The 18,800-nt window shown below is 43.8% G+C and overlaps 2 long non-coding RNA genes across 2 annotated transcripts in view; one reads left to right on the top strand and one right to left on the bottom strand.

The window, feature by feature from the left end:
• Positions 1 to 18,800, bottom strand: part of LOC146171905 (uncharacterized) — a 263,996-nt gene that overhangs the window by 25,940 nt on the left and 219,256 nt on the right. The gene's annotated exons all lie outside the window — the stretch shown is intronic.
• On the top strand, positions 10,083 to 15,377 carry LOC146171915 (uncharacterized). Its single transcript, XR_014702673.1, has 3 exons — positions 10,083 to 10,336; positions 11,099 to 11,178; positions 13,808 to 15,377. It is a non-coding gene; the product is annotated as an uncharacterized LOC146171915 (long non-coding RNA).

The following is an 18,800-nucleotide window of genomic DNA, read 5'->3' as shown; positions in this document are numbered from 1 at the left end:
TTTTTTTAATTCACTTTTTTATGTGCTAAAGGAGCCCTTTGTTGCCATACGGTTTTTCTTTGTCCATAGCTCATCATCATTATCATCGTTAGCTGGACTATACCCACTGCAGAACGAAGGCTTCTCTCATAATCCTTCAGTTAACCCGGTCTTGTGCTAGCTGCACCCACTTGACCCCTGAAAACTTACTAACCTCGTCCACCCACCTGACTTTCTGCCGCCCCCTGCCACGCTTGCCTTCACTTGGAATTCAATTTGTTGCTCTTAGCGACCATCGGTTATCCTCTCTTTGCAATACATGTCCTGCTTGTGACCATTTCTTCTTGATTTCGACTAGAATGCCATTATTTAGAGTTGATTTCTTGGACCCACTCTGCATACTTCCTATCTCTAGACTACACTTACCATTTTCCATTCCTCAGCTCTATGCATCTACTTCAACTTAAGTATAACCCCTTTAATTAGCCTTCACATTTGAGCCCCATAGATAAGTACTCGTAAGATGCAACTGTTGTTTACCGTTTTCCTGAGGTATACCGGTAAGCTGCTAGTCATGGCCTGCAAGAACTTGCCAAATGCGCTCCATCCTAGACTTGTTCTACAGGTTTTCCTTCTGAATTTAATCCTAGTGCCAGCGGAAATAATGTGAGCGCCAACTGATACAATCTGCGCACCGTGTAATTTAATTTTAGTGCCAAGCATTTAATAAAAGCAGCAGTTTATTTAATCCGAACACCAACTCGAATGATGACAGCGCCAAACAATTGAATCAGACTGCCAACGCAGATAATACAAGCGCCAGTGGATTTAATTCATATGTGGAAAATAAATGCGGTAGAGGGCTCTAAAGCACGAAGCATGAATTCCAGAAATAAATCGAAATTGAGATCACTTCGCAGACCATGCGACGCTTAAGCGTCACATCTGCATGCACTATTTTGCTTTGTTCTTGTATCTTGCAAAAACCAAGAACCACGCACAGCTGAAAAACTGCAGTTTATGACACGCCTCTTGCAGCTTTTAGTTTAGACGCATGACAAGTGAATAAATATGACTGTCATCTTCTAATTGGCTGGTTAAGCACTGCTTATTATGGGTTGTCATATGCACTGAATCTGCATGCTGATGGCATTTCGGCCTTCACACAACAGCCTGCTGTTTTTGTGAAATGGCAACCGGTGCAGAAATGTATTTGTGTTTCTAATAATGATTCAACACCACTAGCAGAAAAGAAGGATTAGTGTAAAGCAGAGTTGGTTCAGGCGAGAAGACATGGAGCCAGAGAAACATATCTCATTTTGCCGCTTTCTCAATTTTACACGGCCACTACCACGGAAAGAGAGAGCGCGTGCCGTTGCATTCAGTCTGGCTCTGACATGGCAAAGTGGCTGAAACTATGTACAGCAGAGCTTTTAACCCAAACAGCAGTGCTTAATTTGCCTGGGCTGTAATTGTAGCAGCGTAGGAAACTACAGGCTTGTAAAAGCACAGAAGCGGCCGTCTTTAAAATGCAGTTTTATTTTCTGGGAGACATTAGGTTTAAAACACTTGCATCAAGGCAATGTTTGTCATAATACTGATGAAGGCTATCCTATACGTTGACACTTTGCTGATTCGGCGCATTGTCTGAAAGATGATCTCAATTTTGATTTATTTCTGGAATTCATGTTTCGTGCTTTGGAGCCCTCTATTGCATTCATTTTCCACATATGGATTAAATTGGTTGGCACACGGATTAAATTTGCCGGCACTTGTATTAATTGCTTTGGCACTCAAATTAAATTAGTTGGCGCTGGCATTATTTGAGCTCGCGCTTGAAATAGATATGCTGGCGCTTTAATTAAATGCTTGGCACTCGAATTAAATTACATGGCACGCAGATTATATCAGTCAGCGCTCAGATTATTTGCACTAGCACTAGGATTAAATACGGGGGGAAAAACCTGTAGTTATCGCTCTTTCATGGTCCGGATCTGCGGTTGCTACCTGTCCTAAGCAGACACATTTGCCAACAACATCCAGAGCTTTGTTACCTGCAGGGTGGAAGTACTGCTCCATTCACTCCGTTTGCTTTATTCTGCTCCAAACTGCTTTGCCTGCGCCATCCTGCCCCAAAACACAATATTGTTCCAAAACTCCAAAACTTGATGTTTTGCCATGATGTTTTGATGCCTTGGTATTTTGCCATAAAATTTAGCGAAACATGATTTTTGCTTAACATTAATTGTATTGGGCCATTAATTGCGCCAGGTACAAGAAATGCGGTTCGATGCAATTTGGTTAGGTGACTGTGAGAAGTGCAGCAGGGCAGTGGCATGTTGTGCTATAGACCTTTTCACGAGCCTCGGCGAAACCGGTTTGACTGGGCTGTGGGGCGGCTTTGGGAGAGATAATTCTCAACTTTTCTTATGCTAGCAGCACAGCCCAGTATTCAATATGGCAGCGCCCACGACCACTTTTCGAAAAGGTCTATAGACCAGAACAAGGAGGGTAAATTGAACACTGCCATTTTGAAAGCGTTCTAGCACCATCTATAGTTGCCGCAGCGAAACTATGCCTCTGGGTTGTCAAACGAGGCAGCCGTGGGTGTCTAGCTCTTGCGCTTTTATGTTTCTTTTTGAAGTTTTCACAACTGGTTGCTGATAAAATGGTCAAAAGTTAATTTCTGCCTCACAGCAAGACTATTCTTTACATCTTGCGAGGGCAGAGGCAAGTACAGTGTCCACAAGTGAAGTGAGTGGTTCCTATAAGCGCATGGTACCATTGCATGCAGGCTTGCTATGGCTGTGACTTTTCTGATTTGATTTGCACCCCCAAGTAATGTCCCATGTACCAGCAAAACCTTTGCAGTCTGCTATATGTTTTACCTTTGCGTGGTGACTGCAAAAAATCTGCCGCAGCCCACACCTCACAAAACAGACCACATGCCGCTACTGCGAGCGAATGCTTCTCATTGGCGATGATTCCCCGGTGTCTCTTTTGTTTTTTTTTCCTTTCCAGCAGGGTTGAAGAATGAATCAGCAGCACATCAACCAAACAGGAGATATCAAGGTCTTATTTTTGTGACTGGTTGGCGTTGCTTATCATGGCTGTTAAAAAAAAAAAAAGGCACTTCCTTGCTGAAATGCAAACGGAGACATCAGGTTTACTCGCACTTGTGGCATGCCACCTGTTTGTGCGGTGCGGACTGCAACAAATTTTTGCAGACACCACGCGAGGGTAAGAAAAGTCACAACCGTAGTATTTTTCGCATAGAAAGGTACCATGCACTTAACCGAACCACTCGCTCCACTTGTGGACGCTGTGCTTGCCTCTGCCATTGCGAGATGTGTAGAACAGCCTTTCCATGAGGCAGAAATGCAATTTTGACGATTTTGTGAGCAGCAAGTTGTGAAAACTTCAAAGAAACGTAAAGGCGTAAGCGCTATGAATAGCCATGGCCACCTTGTTTGGTAGTGCAGAGCAGTCATTTCGCTGCAGCACCTCTAGGTAGCCTTATAGCGCCCTCAATATGGCAGCGATCAATTTACCCTCCGTATTCTGGTCTATAAGGGTCGTCATAGTTTAAACGATGGCAGCACACTAGTGGTGGAGGTACAATGCACCTTGGCTGGGCCTAGCTAACACATATAAAATTTTAATAAACTAGAAAAGCGAGCATAAGAAATATTTTGATCTCAAGTTATTCTAAAACGAGTCACAAACGACTGGGAGGAATTAATTGCGAGAAAAATGTTTTGTGCACATGACAGCAACTTCTCCCAGCCTTTTGAATCGCCGGTGGTGAGAGAAGTGAGGGCAAGGAGCAAAGCAATTGCCACAGACTACCACGAGCTGTTGAGGAAACTTTTCTAGTTACAAAGAACTACACGAGTTGTTCCAACAGTTCTGCTGTGAAAATGAGTGTGTACTTCACTATAGAATCGTTAACAACAAACCTGTCCAGTCTACATCAGACAAAAGCATACTTGAAGCATTATGGGGGTGATGCCAGGACGGTGTTAATTGCAAGAAATGCTTTCAAGAGTGTTGGAAAGGCATAGAAAGCCTGTTGCTGACGTGTAGCCCCAGTGTTATTTAAAAGAAAACATGAGTCACTGGGAGACAACCATGAAGTAAAGAAACTTAAGGAAGAAAAGGCTACCCTTCAGTGCCATCTATCCTTCCTGAAGGTACTACTGAGCAGTGCCCAGGAATTTATCAGCACAGCTGCGGAATCAAAAAGTGGCGATGTGCAGCTTGTTTATTTTAATTCCAAGGTAGTGGTGGTGCTTGAGCGTGGACATGTCTAAAGCTGTCAAGTCAGAATGGGCAAAAGCTTTTAGTCAGCTGTGTTACTTTAACCATCTTTACATGTTGAGATATGCGTGCATAGGTAGTACAGCATTGAATCTTGAATAAAAAGTAATCAAATTGGATTTTTTTGTATATCAGAAAAAAAATTGTAGTTATTAAAAGTGCTTGACCCTAGAAACATGTTCCAAAGCATAATTCGAGTGCTTCAAAACACTCGTTTTACTGCTCCAAAGTGGCATTACCACTGCTCCCTGAGCTGTTCCAAAATGCTCGTGCCTGCTTCCACCCGTGTACCTATTAAGGTGAAAGCCTTCAACGGCTCATACTGTTGCCGTTTGTTCGTCCGGTCAGACAAAGCTATCAATCCTATGACGTCATCACCCAAAACCGAAAGTAACGTCATCAGGAAAATGAACTTCAGTAGAGTAAGTTGTTGGGCTAGTTGGTATTCTATATTTAAGGACATAGTTTTCAGCGCAAAGGCACGTGGCCAAAGAAAAAAAAAAAAAAAAAAGGAAGACTATAGGGACAAACACTGCGCTGTGTTCAGCCCTATAGTCTTCCTTCTTCTTCTTTCCTTTGGCCGCATGCCTTTGCGCTGAAAACTTCGTCCTTAAATCTAGAAAAATGAAAGTCCGATCTCCACCGGGAATCGAACCTCCATCCCTCGGATCCCCTGCCGAGCGCTTTAACCTACTGCGCCATGCCCGGAATCGTGAAACACATCATAATTCTTCTTGTCTACAGTGAGGATGATAGTAGCGATAACAATAATGCTGCAATTAGTGATAATGACAGTGATGGAATTAACAATGACGATGCAATTAGTTGGTAATGATAATGAGAGCAAATGTGATGCACCTTGTGCACCAACAACACTCAGGCTGTCGCATTTCTGCAGTGTAGATTCCACAGTGCTCTCGGAATTTTTGTAAACTGCTGCTCTTATCCGAGGCTATTGACCATTACCGTAGGCTTCCACATATTAATTTTTAGGCCTATGTTTTTGCTTTGCTTGCCTAGGTCATTAAGCATTCTTTGTAATTTGTCCACTGAGTTAATTAACAAGGCAATGTATTAAATCAGCCCTTATTCATAATTGTTCCCGCTCCAGGTTTCTGAATACTTCCTCTAAGCAAGTGGCAAATAGTACTGGGGAGATCGTGTCTGCTTGCCTAGTGCCTTTCCTTATGGGAATTTTATTACTTTCTTTATGGAGGACTATAGTTGCTATGCGGCCACTATTGATATCTTCCAATACTTTCACATACGGCTCATATACACCCTTAGGCAATGACTGCTGACGTTTCGACTGAGTCAAATGCTTATTCTAATCAACGAATGCTATTTATAAAGGCTGGTTATATCCCGAACATCCTTCTATCACCTCGTTGATATTTTTCTTCCCCGGTGACTGTGAGACTTCGCCCCTGGACCGCAAGGCCGCAAAATGTTTTTGAAAAGAGTAACTAATAACGCAGTTACAGCCACCGCAATCACCCGATTCTATCCTGCCTCTCTCCTTCCGTTCCCTCGCAAAGGTTTTTCACTCTCCTGCCCGAGGTCGTCTAGCCTCCGCAATACAAATTCCCCTTCCTCCTCCGCATTTGGCGGGAGGTGGGGCGTGGCTCTCCGCGAGCGCGAAAAAAAAAAAAACGGTCGAGGGAGCGCGCGCTGCTGGATTCAGTCTGGCCGTGGCGAGGGAAAAGCGCGCTGCGAGCGGTAGACACCCATCCTTCTCCCGTCAGTCAGCTAGACGGACCAATGGACGTCGTTCCCGATACGTACGTCATTATCGGCGCCCGTCGGGCCAGCGCAGGGAGCGGTGAAGCTGGCTTCTCAAAGGAGAGCATGAGGGAGCTTTGAATTGTATTTTCGATGCTTTGCGGCGCGCGTGTCGCTGTAGATATTTGCACAGACTATCTCCGGTACCTGATCGAAACACTGGGCTCCTTTTCTTAAAAGGGCCTTCCCGGACAGTGGCCCTTTAAGCTGAGTATCTGTTCTGTTCAGAGATCCTGAATTGGTGCGCCGTCCCTCATGTGGCAAACCTTATTCGTTCCCTCCCAAGTGTAGCTTGCTGCCGGGCTAGTTGATGATTCATGAAGTCAAGAATTTAGCGCAAAAATAAAGAGCGGACGAAGAAGGACATATAAAATGATTGACCAGCACTAGTCAATCGCCTTATGTGTTCTTCTTCGTCCATTGTTCTTTATTTTTGTGCTACATTCTTGACTTCGTGTAGCAAGGGGCAGCAGAAAATTAAGTGTGCGAATGAGATGAAGTTTTCAAGGATTAGGTCGCCACAGCTGGCTAAACATTAAGATAGGTATGTAGGGACCTTGATGTCGATAGTGGGACCCGGCCATTTTCAATGGGTTCAATGACCAAGATACATAGGATTGGCTTACCTCTTACAAGCGGTTAAGCGTCCACAACCAGGGAGACGACGCTGTGAAGCTGAACGACATGGTGTTTTACGTGAAAGGCATTGCCAGTTTGTAGAGCAGAAACCGCAAAGCAAACTTCACCACCTAGTCTGCTTTTAAACGCGCCTTTTCTTAGATCTTTGGCTGCCCTTGCATACAAAAGCTGTGTTCCAAACAGTACTTGTGAGCCTAAACCCAGCTGCAAGGATCCTTCACCAGTTATACTGAAGACATTGTGAACCTGTGTACACATCTAGAAGTCTCCAGCCAGAGATGGATCAGATAAAGCACATTCTCAAAAACATTGAGGCTGACGCAGTTGTCCTAAACCCTATCACTGTTGCCAATATATTCATGCTTTGCCAGGAGCAAAGCAGCACATTCTGGTTCAGCCACCTTCTGTGCACTTTGAATCACTTTCCAGCTTAGTTCCGTCAGCAGCTTGCTGCTGGACCAGTTTAAAGACTGCGATTGGGGAGGTAATATAACAGCTACTCCTAATTGAGGACATTTGGGGATCTCCATCTAGCCTGGCCATGACCCTTCAGGCTGATTTGAGAGCAAGTGACTGAAGTGCTGCCATTCATTCATCTGCAGGTTCCTGCTGCAATAACGCTCATGTATGGCAACGTCAGATCTGGTCAGACATGTTTATCCCGTTCCGCCTTCCACTGTAGCCTGCCACCTTCATTCCTACGTAACTGTCCCCTCTTTGTGTGGACTCCTGGCGCATATATGACAACCTTCTTATTTGTTATGCGTGCAGAGTTTCTGGTCACATTGTGCGTCATTGTCGCCACCTGCAGATGTGCCTGACTTTATGCGCCTCCTGAGCCCCGGCCACGTCTGTCCTGCAGACAACTTTGACACCTCCACTCACCACCTGCCTACTCGCCTCCATCCTCATAATGCCACTCGGTTTCTTTGCTGCATCTCTGCCCCAGGAAAACTAGTTACTGCCTGAGGCAAGAACTGCGAATACGTCAACAAATGTAGGGCCGTTCCTTGTTGATACTGGTGCTACTGTATCTGTGATGTGTAGGAAACTGCACTTGCTAATAAAAGTGTGGACAACATTATCTGATCTTTCGCTTCTCACATCGTAATGCGCAGTGTCTTTCGCCTTTGACTGCCTGCACGGCCAGGGCCACCATTCACAGCTCATTATGTACCATAGAATTTGTTCTCTCGTCGTGCTGCTGTGACACCATTTCAGGTTTTGACTTTCTCTCTGACCATGGCACCATCATCATCATCATCTGCGTTAATGCCTAATTAGAACTTCTCCCATGCAGTTTGATGATTTGTCTTCCACTTTGAGCAAACTGGCTGTGGCTGCCGACATTGAGCTTCCTGCATGCTCATCTTCCTCCTTACAAGAGAATTAAAGGAGACTTTTATCCTGCAGTGGGTGTAGTCAGGCTGGTTAGGATGACGATGAGGAACCTGTTCGGCTATGCTCTTGCCATTTTTTTTTCTTTGCTGTTGCACACTATCGCATCCTCTTCACCTAAAAAAAAAAAGTGCAAGACACCCCTACATAAAAACGTACACAATATCCATGGAAACCTACTTGTGAGATGCTAGTCATTGTTGCATGGCTAGTGTTTTGTACTTTCCTATGTGCAGAAAGTGCCGAGCATTATTTTCATCGAGTCACACTAGCTTCATTTTTTATTTATCGATTTATACATACTATCGATCCAACTTGGACGAAGATAGGAGTGGACACAATGTCAAACTTGGAATAGCACAGCCATTTCGTATCTAAAAAAGAAAAACAACTTTACCAAAAAAATAAAAGTGGACACTGCTCAGTTCTATGGCGCAGCTAGGAAGTGTTGTATGGTGCTTCATTTCTTTCTTTTCTGACATGATGGGAAGTTTTACTGAAGAGCCAAGATTTTGTTGGGGAAGCAGTTTCAGATAACAGAAATAAGCAGTTGGTCATATATGTGCTTGGTAGAAGAACATAGCTGCTATTCTGCAAGCATGAAACTGTGCGGCTTGTGTGAGTTCCTAACATTTTTTAGTCCCTCCAGTTTTTGTGAAATAGGGGCTTGTTTCTAACTAGACACGCAAGTATTTAGACATTTCTTGACAGATGAACATAACGCATGTCTGCAAGACCTGAAAGGCACTGTGTTTTGTTGTGCCTGAGTGCATATTTAGCAAATATGTTAAGTGCAGCACATGCCCTCTCATTTTGGAGATTTAAATTCAGGGGCTAACCGGATGGGTAGTAAGGACCTTGTAATAGTTGTAAACGTGGTGAGTACACTGAATTCTCATTTGAGGCGGAAAAAGATTGCTAGATCAAAGCAGTGCATCTTACTGTTGCATTTCATATTGCTTCCCCACAGTGGCGGCAAGTTTTAGATGCATAGCTGCGGATGTCCTGCTGATGACAGGAAAGGTGCTTGCATTACAGAACATATTTTATAAGCGTTGTGTTCATCCAGAAAAAAAAGAAGGATTGTAGTATAAGATTATTTCAATTTGAGAGTTTCTATAGGCTCTTCAAGAGCATTATGTGCCTTTGTTTGGACAAATGCTGCATCATTGGTCATTCCTCGTTCATATCCATACAGGTGCATAACCTGCAGGATTTTCATCCTCCTAGTGTGTGGGCGCTCATGCATGAAGGAAAAAATAAGAGTGCGAGACAAAACAAACTATCGCTTGTTTGTATGCTTGGGCCGCTTTGTTTAGTGCATTTATAAAATATCTGTATAGCATGAGTCACTGTAAAAAGTAAAAAAAAAAAAAAAATCGTCAAGGGTGAGTTGTGCTCTAGTTGCTGTCAGTTGAGCACATCAACAAAACTGCCAGGCTCAAATCAGCCACTTGTTTTCCAACATGTCAATCCAGTTGGATTCGTAATGGGACTGCTCAGCGTCAGTGTATTCTTCCTTTTGGGCTCTGCAAAGTAGTATTTTCATAGTCACTTCTATTTGTGCCTGGAATATTGCTTGCGAGAAGAAAAAGGAGCAAGGGAACATCTTCACATTTGCACTGGTTCCTCACAGGTCTGCACGGATGTGCCTTGCGATCACTGCTACATGTCGTGCGTCAAATGCTTCGATGGAGCAAAGCGGCCCTTGCGAGGTCTATCTGCGCAAACATGCGCTCGTTTAAAATAATTATTTCAAATAGGGCGCCGAACCTGCATTTGCGAGCGGTGCAGATGGCGGCACTTACCAATCATTTTTTTTTTCTTCTCTTTAGGATGCAACATACTCGGCTTTCTCATCAAGAATACAGTTCTAAATGTTGAAGTCATGTCGTTAGATGTCATTCAGAAGGGAACTTTTTTCTGCTACTAATATTTTGCATGAAGTTGCAATTGTAATTTCCAGTAGTGGCGCTGCATTCGCTTTTGCATTTTTCTTCATGGCGCCGTGCTTGAAGCATTTAACGTACGGCGTTAGAGGCAGAAATATGCGCTGTTATTATGCTGTTACATTTCCTCTTTGGTTGTCATATGCTTTCCCAGTTTTTATAAGTCTGCAACCAGACCCTTAAACGCTGTGCTAAAACATTGTTGTCGTACACTTGCAACGTCGGCGAACCGAGACCACCGACCGATACGCGCAATTCACCTAATCTTGGTAAGTTCGCTCCTGTTTAAAAAATGTCCGTGCATCGGAAACGAGCTTAGGAGAGTACAATGATTTCAGCGGCTTCTGCGAGGTTAAAATGGTTCAGTGCCATTTATAATGTCAATGCGTGGGGGCAAGTACAGAACTTGGGCGAGCGCACTAAAAACATGTTCGGAATGTATCGGCAGGAAGAAAGTAATTTATTGTTTCCGATGTAAAAAGTGCCAGTTATTCTCTGAAAAACGACAGGACCGTACAGAAACGTGCACGCAAGATTTGAAGTGATCGATGGTGTGATCAGCTTTAACAGCGCTTAGTTTTCTTTAGTTCGCGTTCTTTGACACGTCGCTCTTTGCACTACATTGCCGGAGTGAAATAGATTGTTTACTAGGTGGAGGGTTCTTGCTGTGGCAGAAGCCTATTTCATTTACTTCACAGACTTTACCACAAGAATCAATCTATTTTGCAGCCTTATCTTTCTTGTACTGCTTCAGCCTTGAAAAGAACAAAGTACATAAAAAAAAAGTTCTGTTGGCAGATAAAGATATGTATTCTGCGGCAAGTTCATGAACAAAAACAAAATGGTAATACACCCCAAGAAACTGAAGCTCCTCCTTGGCTAGAAGCAGCTGTGTCTGTAAAACCTTTCAATGAACTGCCTATCGACATTACTAGAATAAACTCTTTTGTTCTAGAAATGCCTTGATACAAGACTTCATGTGGAGATTGTGGCCCATGCAGCTTCCACTTCAGGAGCCTTGCTCTTTGCAGATCACAAGAACACTGGTGGAAGGATGGATGCCATTCACTTGTAGCTGTTATCAGTCGGAACCGTTTCAACTCATCTTGTGGTGAGTATACAGTTCAAAATCTACAAAATGTTTCATGCATGGTAAGCAAATGATAGTAGCTTACTGATTGAAATAATAAAGATAATTTTGTTTCAAAGTGTGTTGTCCACTAATTATTTTAATTGATGAAATGCTCCGACCAGAAAACGGTTGGTTTGCTCAACTGAGGAGAACATTCTGGCTGAGCTACATGCGTTACAGCAATATGATTAGCAGCAGGTGCACTGCTCATCTCAGGCAGAGTGCTGAATTATGCGATGTGTATCAAAGAAAGCAGTACCACGCATTGGCTGCTAGATCAGTCAAATGTATACTTAGTGGAAACAAGATAAAGTAGACTTCAAATAGAGGCTACTTACTCATTAGCACCCATATAAGTGCAGCCATACAGGTAAAAAGAAAAGCTATATAAGTTTTCCAGAAGCTTCAGTAGTGAAAAATTTGACGTGGTCCAAGGAGTGAACCCTGGACTGTTACTCATGTGGGGCAGTTTGTCTACCAAGTCATCTAACCAGGACAACCAGTGGATGGTGGGGCTAGACTGAATTTATCAACAATGCACAGGACTATAACTTATGTTTTGATCCCATGGACACCAAAAAGGCCTTCCAGAACTGGCCCTTTATGTCTGATAGTGCACAGCTACACGGTACTATTGCTGCACAATTGTTACTAAGGGCCTTGCACTTGAATGTGCCCATTGGACCTGTAAAGGGACAAAACATGGACCAGAATGTAACAATATGTATTAAATTAGATTATGGTGTAAAAAAAATGTCTGATTTAGTATAGATCGAGCACTACAATATCCAAGAATTGAGGATTTATTTTAATTTGGCACTGAAATTGCATAAAAACGACTGAAGGAATCTCTTGCGGTGAAACACTGTCATCATCCCTGTAACCACGTAACCACGTCTCGGGAAAAAGTCTATGATTTTTTTAATTGCACGTGCTCTCTGTTCTTTAACAAGCGCTCACCTTGTTTTATTGCATTGTTACACACATGATCTCACTAGCGACATAACAATATTTTGAGTGCTGTCCAGTGTGCCTGTCAATAAACTGAATCCAGCTTCAGCAGAGAGTGGCCTGGACTAAATTTGAAAGTCACCATCATGCTTGACATAGCTGAATTAGCCTGAACGTCGGTTTTGGTCCAAATCAGACGAAGTCAAATTTTGAGGGTGGTTTGGACCAAATTTGGGGATCATCATTGTGTTTGCCATTGCCAAATTTTGTCAGTGGGACAGCTCGATAAAAGCTTTGTCAGAGTTGGCTGACAGTGGCGGTGGCTGCTCACTTTGAAACAGTGGGCGTGTATGCTTCATTGATTCGGGGAAAAAAAAAGAAAAAAAAAAAAAAAGACGGGCTTTCCGGATTTTCAGTGTGGGCGGAAGCCACATACTCATGAAGAGGATTCTGTCATCTTTCATGCAAGATAAAACCTGAATTCGGATAATTCAAACTTTAGCAAAGCAAGACCGTAGTCATGTGGTATTTTCTTTTCCTTTCATATTTGCACACTTTGTTTAAATGCTGGAAAAAAACAATCATGCAGGAAGTATGTTAGTAGAAAAAACTGGGTCATTTGTACTTGAACCCCCTCTAAAACTTAAGGGTACTTGGGCCTAAACTGAATATAAAAAAAAATAGAATTAATCTCAACTAATTAACTAACTAGATAAAGTATAAGGAATACTCCAAACAGAACTACACGAAGACTAATAATATGTCGTCGGTTTCAGTCAGCTGCAGTGCTCCGCCTTTTTTTTTTTAATCCTTGGTTTACATTACATAAAACTGTGCGTGCGCGTTTGGTCTATTCACCAACAGCACAGTGGCCACCAATTTGCTGTTCATGGAGTGTTGCAAAAAACTGCTATGCATGTCTCATCGGCTCACCACAATTTACTCCGGATTTCTTAGCAAAAGCTATCTTCTGGGCAATAAAGCGGCACGTGTGAGGTCATGTAAATACCCCTCTGTAAGCTTGTCATGAATAGCCAAAAAAAGAATAAAAAACAGACAAATTATGAATAACCAAATTTATTGCTATACACAACAGCACTTGCAGTCTTAAAATGTGAAAGTGCTCAGAAAGACAAGGACAAATGCTTTTGTCTCGTCCACTTCTCTTGTCCTTGTCTTTCCAAGCACTTTCAAATTTTAGGATGCTATACTAGTTAACCCAGCAAACAACTTTGTTAAGCACATACAATGTAGCTCTGCTATAGACCTTTTTCCAGTCGCGCCTCCTCTTGCAGATGTCAGGCAAAGTATGTTTGACAGGGCGGGTGACCGGGTCTCCCTCACGTATTTTCTGCAGAAATTCTTTCACAATAGCAGGGTGGGTTTATTTTCCAAGCGGCACTTGATCTCTTAGATGGCATGCCTGGCAGAGTCTTTTCGTTTATTGCAATAACAGGCAGTGACAATGCATGCGGTCCTGAGAGCAGAGTACATGCTAGCAATGCATGTAATTATTGCGCAACAGCATGGTTTTCACACACGCAGTGAACTGCTGCCCTACTATGTAGAAATAGAGAAGAAGGCTTCGCACATGTGCAGTAGCATTACTGAAAATAAGTCAATTGGACTTTTTTCCATTTTATCCTGTCTCCTGCAGCCACCAATATCCTGTGCAGCCACCACTTCTGCAGCAATGAACTAGGGTCACTCAGGATTGGAGTGCCTACTGAAGAGATCAGAAGTGAATGGCCCACATACTAGGGGCAATGCCTGACACCTCCGAGTGCTGGGAACGGTTCATGAAGAGCATTTTCATAGGAAGTTTTGTTGTAGGAAAAACAAATTTAAGGACGGTTAGTTCGACTGACTGCAGACGAAATTCACTCACCAATGTATTACTACTCTCATTGTGCACTGTGGTGGCTTGGTCATTGGGTGTTTGACTACACAATGGAGACAAAATGCAAGGTGCCCACGTGCTGTGCGATTTCAGAGTACATACATTCAAGAACCTCACTTAGTCATAATTATCTGCATCCCTCCACTACAGCGTCCCTCATAGCCAGAGTCAATTTGGAATGTTTCAACCAATCCAATTTTAATTCCATCGTTTTTTCACTCTCCAATTATTCCAATCACGATTATATTCTATTTCTATTCGTCGTGGCTTTTGGTTCAACTTTGCTGTATCTTTCGTGTCCAAATATCTCCCTCCTCTCCCATAAATGGAGGGCGGGAAATACCTCTTAACACCACCTGCCACAGTTAGTAGGCGAAGGCTTCGCATGGACACTGACGCCGAATGCCTGACATTCTTCACGGTCAGCAAATGCTGTCGCATCAGTACTCGTATAGCTCATTGCATTAGGCGGATTGGAGCAGAGATGCCAAGTAGTGAGGAGTAGTGCAGTAGCATGCCAAGAGAGGGTGTGCATGTTCTGCCCCTTGAACGATCACCACCGCTAGCCAGACCGCAGTATTGTGACTGGCATGATTGTAAATGAAATGCTAACCTCCATTTCCTCAGCTTCTCACGGCTAAGACATTGAAGTTGAGCCCATGTCCTCTGTGGCAACAGAGGCACCATGTGTCAAATAGGTATGACTGCACAGGGCAGTAATGCTTTGTCACTGCCATTTTAATGCGTCAGCATTATGTAGGTATATCGGCAGTTTCATGTCACCAGAATTGTCATCACAATTACATTTGAACGAAACAAGTTATAAGAAAAAGAATGGTTGCATTAGATAGAGGGCCAAAAAATCTTGCTGGGTAAATAATTTGATGCATGTGGGTTAACTAGGTAATTAATTAGAGGGGTAATGGCGACATCTAAACGGGTCACGTGGTACTAACTTCCAGTGGCGGGAAATTTGAAATGTTTGAAACGTGAACAAGCGGGAAAGGACGTGATTTGCGTGCACAAATGGTATGAATGGTTAGAAAGTGTGTAAAGAGAGGTAATCAGCCAACTGCAATCTGAAAAATTCCGAGAGCTCTGCAGGATCTGCAGTGGAGAAATGCGAAAGCCTGAGCATTGCTGCTGCACACAGTATATCGCATGCCCCTTGTTGAACACAACCAGTGTTCCATTGAACGCATCACAGTTCACCACCCTTCTATAATTGGTTTACAGGAAAGGAAAGGCGCAGTATCTGTTACTCTCGGAATCCCGCTGACACATCTTGCGGACAACACAGCAATGAGCATGCTTACGCATTTCTCCAGTGCAGATCCTGCAATGTTCTCGAAAATGTTCTGCTAAAAGGAGTGAAACAGCAATTATGCAGTGTTTTTGATGTCAGGCAACGTCCTTCAAACTTGTGTTTGAAGTGCAGCCTGGACTGCTCTTGACTGTTCTTGGTGCTAAGAAACTGCTCTAGTTCTATCGCTGGATGAAAGTGTTCCAACCCTAGTTCTCCCATTCAGCACCATTAAAGGCTTCGTCCCCCAGAAAAGCCATTGTCCGCATTATGAGCAAAAAATCATGGGCATGGCTCTGGCAAGTGGTAGCTGGCAGACGACATGGTCATGCATGACTAGTCATTGAGTTGTGTGATGGCATGAGACATGGCATGGCCGAATTGGTAGGCGCTGCCAACACAGGTGTGACATGGAAGGGTGAAATCGGAATCCAGCCCTTCAGGACCCCTAGGCCACGAAGATACCTTTGTGTGGCTTGGTTAAAATGGTGCTTTAGATCTTTGTCGCGGTGGTTTTATAATGTAGTATCTTGCGACTATGTATGGGACAATGCAGCCGCAAGTTAAAAGCTTCTGAACAAGTGAGTGGCAAAATGTGTCTACAAGGTCCACAAGGAAAACCGGCAACTGGTGCCATTAACGCTGGCATGCCATGACCTTAAAGGAAGAGTTTAAGTCCCCCCCCTTCCCCCAATATTTTTGTGAGCTCAGTATTCATTTGCAAGTTAGCGCTTTGCCCTGTGTTTCTTTCACGTCACTCTGTTTTGCACTTCAGGCCTCACCAAAATGAGTAAACCCCACTAACTTGTCCAAGAAACAGCCCTGAGGAGTTATGTATTCATTTCCTTTTTTTATATAAATTTGTCTTGTTCATGCAGAGAAAGAACTGTAATAAAAGAATTTGTTGAATGCTGCGACAGTTATAGTACTCTCCGCTGAGTTCCAGAAATTTCACAGAGTACAGAAGCTCAACATAAAATATGAGAATAAACTGGAATAATTGGTTAGAAAAACTACCCTTGCAGCATCCTTCTTTGGCTGTGCCTTAAGCGCGGCTGCACAAGAGGAGGACAACAAAGAATGCACTGGGCCGGAGGCACGTGCTGCCACAGCTCAGTAGTTTGGTTATGCCTTAAAATGTGTGGGAAGCTTATATTTCCCTCCGACCTAGAGCACCACATCTACAACTGATTATCTAGGACTAGAGGATGACTGAAGCCGGCACCTGCTCTACAGAGCCGCCCTTACTCTCGCAGAACGTTTCATTGCTGCAACTTTGCCTTTCACCCTTCTGACCCCAGAACCCGCAAATGTGGTTTCTCCAGATTGAGGCACAATTCGGCCCTTACCGTTAGAGGTGTGCGAAGGCTCGGTTTAGCCCAAAAGCTCGTACTCTGGCCGCTCAGAAGCCCTGTGCCTCAAGCTTGGGCGGGGCCAGGCCAGACACACCAATCCAGAGTATTCACAACTTTTTTAAAGGCACGAATATGGTTGTGGTGTGCTAGGTGTCACAATACAGCAGTGTTTTGCAGCATCCTTCCCACACAAGAGTGTGTGAATTCTCTATACAGATGTTTATGCACCTTTACACCACACACCCCTGGCATGAACAGATCTTTGCTAGCTGTCAACGACCAAGCAAAAGGGCTGCTTGTGGGCTATCGAATTTTGACTTTTGTCTCTTCCTCTTCGGCAGATGTTTAGGTATCAGTTTCCAGATTCGCGGTATGCTGTCAGCTCTTCCACGTCTGTTGTGCCAGGCCTCAACAAGCCTCAGTAGAAATGGGCCGTAACACCTAGTCAAAGCATCTGCGGTCCACGACCTTGTCGGTGCCATGAAAGACGCACAGTGAACAAGATAAGCTTACCGAGTACAGTACTTGGCCACAGAATCAACCCCTTGCTCAGAGGCCGCGTGTTTTTGGTGAAGTGAGGAAACCATGTACCTAAATCTTTCCTTTCTTGCTAAGAACACATTATTCATTGCAGCCACAAGTTACAGCAATGAAAAGAACTTCAGCGTTGCTGGATTCACAATCCAGGAGTGCCACAAATGTCTTAAGCATTCATCAATGCATGAATTGTTCTTGCATAACAACATAAAAAAATAATAATTCTATGTTGTCCTGTGCCTCTATATATTCCACAAATTTCAATCTTAAATGTGACAACCGAGCATTTCAAGGTCTTTCAAGGTCAACTCATTATTTGGAAATTATTTCTTTCAGATTCTGGGGCAGACCAGGGCCTTAAAGGGCCATTAAAATGATATTTGCTCTAATATTCTAGTGAAAGAAATCCAATAGAGAGGGTCTTTGTGAGTATTTGAGTCAAATTTAAACACTTTGCGTGGAGACAATTGACAACTAATTTTTAAAAAGTGCTCCTGGTTAAAGCTCTCGACTGATTAGGGCGACATGTTCCCCTGCGCAAACCTCCATCGGTGCTTGCTGGTTGTGCCTGCTCACTGGATGCTCCCAGGTGACCCGGGCAGAATGGAACGTGGTGGGGTGCCGTCTCAGCTTGTTTTCATTTTTTTTTTCTTCCGTGCCGCCGTGCGTCAGGTTAAGCGTGCAGAGGACGAGCGTCATTTTCAGTCGCCAATATTTTCGGTATTACTGACACTAGCATAAAAATTTGCGTGTTGCAAAGAGGACTGATAGGATACCTTTATCTAGAGTGCGTTTTCTAGTTTTCGTAAATAGCTCTTCGTGGGCCCTTTAAGTCCGAACACGTTGCCATGCCAGACTCGGGTCTGTAACACAGATTCCAAGCTAGTTCGGGCTCAGAATTTCCGCCCGTGCACATCTCTACTGACCACATCACCTCACAAGATGATTTAGTACAATCATGTCGTATCTGCGCTCTCTCCTGACATGATCAGTGACCTGTAGGATATTCTTATGAACTCATGGGAGATGCCCTCATCAGCACCTCAAGACCGAAATACCCAAGAGAGCTCTCAAGACCAAAGTACCCGAGAGAACTATGGCGTAAGAACGCTCTCACCTACAGCAGCTCCTTACTGGTGGACCTTGGCGACTGTCTCCTTTCACAACTGCTTCACCGGATTTGGCAGCTATTCGGTGAGGACTCACCACCCATGTTCCACTGCTTCGAGAGCTCTTCTTCAGCTCTTGCTGATGCCCAAGCATCTGCATCTTGCCTTCCCAGTGGCCAGTGACACAACCATGGAGCTGACCAACCAGGTTCATGAGGTGGCCTTCCAGCTAGGCACAGCTGTCTCACCACTGGCAGACTCTGCAATTTCCTGCCTCGAGGCATGTACTGATGAGCTTACTACCTTAGTTGACACTCAGAAGCCTGTCCCAAGAGACCATTCACCATATTCCAGTCACCATTTTCCATCGCGCACAAAGAGCCATAACTTAACACTGCTGGTATGACTGGCAATTCCTACATCCTGCTATGGAGTGCACGTCTCGT

This window comes from Amblyomma maculatum, unplaced genomic scaffold (genome assembly GCF_055883805.1).
Source record: "Amblyomma maculatum isolate TAMU_Amacu unplaced genomic scaffold, ASM5588380v1 scaffold_15, whole genome shotgun sequence".
In the NCBI taxonomy this organism is placed as follows: domain Eukaryota; kingdom Metazoa; phylum Arthropoda; class Arachnida; order Ixodida; family Ixodidae; genus Amblyomma; species Amblyomma maculatum.
This window is presented reverse-complemented; position numbering and strand designations above follow the sequence as displayed.